Here is a 1,959-nt window from a genome sequence, read left to right as displayed (position 1 = left end):
CAAACATACATGGACACTATGTGTATCAAATCAAACTATAAGTATCTTAGCCTTCAACAGTGGTGAGCCCGCCCAGGTATGTTAGAGCGATGTGAAGGTTCTTACCTCTTGTCTTATCACCCAGCAACTGAAGAGATGTAGACACACTAATAAAAGCACAAAAATGTCCTAAGTGTCCTAGTGATCACAATGGTGAGCCCGCAGAGGTATGTTAGATCAATGCGCAGGTTCTTACCACTCATCTTACCACCCAACAACTATGGACTAGGAGCACTCTATATTAAACAAACAACTTGGATGACTGTATTGTGAACTTGTCATCCTCAGCAATGGCACTAAAATGTAGTGTTGTTTTATCAACCTTAATTCACTCAGACTGCAACATTAATTGTCAACCCAGGGTAGGTCTTGCTATTTGAATGGAGTTCGGACTATCTGTGCCGATACACTCCAGCAAAGCATAAGAAAGTGTAGAAAAATTGTAAAATATGTCATTGATCTAAATTACTGACTCAATCATGTATATAGATATAAAAACACTCCACAGAATTAAATCACAACTCATAGCTATTGAACTAACATCTATTCCAGCTGGTTACTATTCCTCTGTTGTTTAACTTTGTGTAATAGCAAAAGATAAATAGAAACAACAGTGAATGCAATCCACAATTTGTACAAGAACAACGAGAAACTATAAATCAATAAACTAAACTAAAATGTACAGTACCTAATCACTGTAATCCCTACCAAAGAGGAGGGCCCTTCCTCCTCAGCAGCGCACCAAAAAAACACCAAAAGTGATTAACAGATCAGTTAAGAAGCAATAATAGCATCATCATGCTAATTGATATTAAAATAAGTTTAGGAATTACAGAAATAGAGTAACGATACTCTTCTATATGCCCCTTTGATACATAAAAAGCCGAGTCTTTTATAACTATTACATCTCGCAAATTAGAAAACAAATCAGTCATGAGAATCTTCGATTGTTATGCTGATCTAAAAATAAAGAAGTTGCAACCTACTGTTAAATAAATATACATTAGGTACAACTTCTTGAGTCATGTTTCCTAAAAAATAAACAATCCTACTACTGACAACTGTTATGTGGAATAGTACCCACATTTCCAGCTTTGGTGCAATAGTATCGAGCAAATGATGTTTCAGGATGATGTGAAATAACTCATGACAACACTGTTGGTGTAATGGTGGATCCACGTGAGGTGTAACAACACCCAATGTGTAACAGAAACCTGTAACAACACAGATGTGTAACAGCAATCTGTAATAGTAGCCACCTATAATATCAGTGATTTGTAACATCACATAGTATGTAGCAGTGATATGTAACAACACTCAGGGTGTAACAATGAATTGTTCTATCCTTTCCTGCAGTTAACTCCTATTTCCTGTCTACTTCCGTGCACCAACACCTAAAAAAGTTAAACTTTCCGACATGCTCCTTCAATGCTCGTCCAGTTAGCCACAAAAATAAATAAAGCCTCGTATTTATTCGATAAAGTACAACAAAGTAACATGATAGTAAAATGGATTAAAAAGGTAAGAGAACAGGGAGTTTGTTCGTATAAGGGCACAGGACTGAAGGACAAAAAGGTCAAAACAAGGGAAAGAAGGTGCGGAAAATGGGTGAAAAACTAGACCCAACACTTGTTAATCAGTTAGAGACAATTACTTGCTCTTAATTGATCTCTTGAGGGTTTATTCAAGAAGATCAACATGATAGGGGTATCTGAGATTAGGGACAATGATAAAAACAAAATGTAAATTATCTGCTAAAAAGTTAGGCATTTTTCTGAGGCCATCTCTGGTTTGGACTAGATGGCAGTGAGATTGTAAGTTCTCAAATAAAAAGAAAGTTCTTGTATTCGGAAATAGCTCGGGGGGAGACTATTAAGGTAGTCTCAAGGTTGGGAGGCAAAGACACAGAAAATCAGGTCT

This window comes from Pinus tabuliformis, chromosome 6, assembly GCF_031772625.1.
Source record: "Pinus tabuliformis cultivar Carrire ecotype Pingquan chromosome 6, CPIR1, whole genome shotgun sequence".
In the NCBI taxonomy this organism is placed as follows: Eukaryota; Viridiplantae; Streptophyta; class Pinopsida; order Pinales; family Pinaceae; genus Pinus; species Pinus tabuliformis.
Note: the sequence above shows the minus strand (reverse complement) of the source record.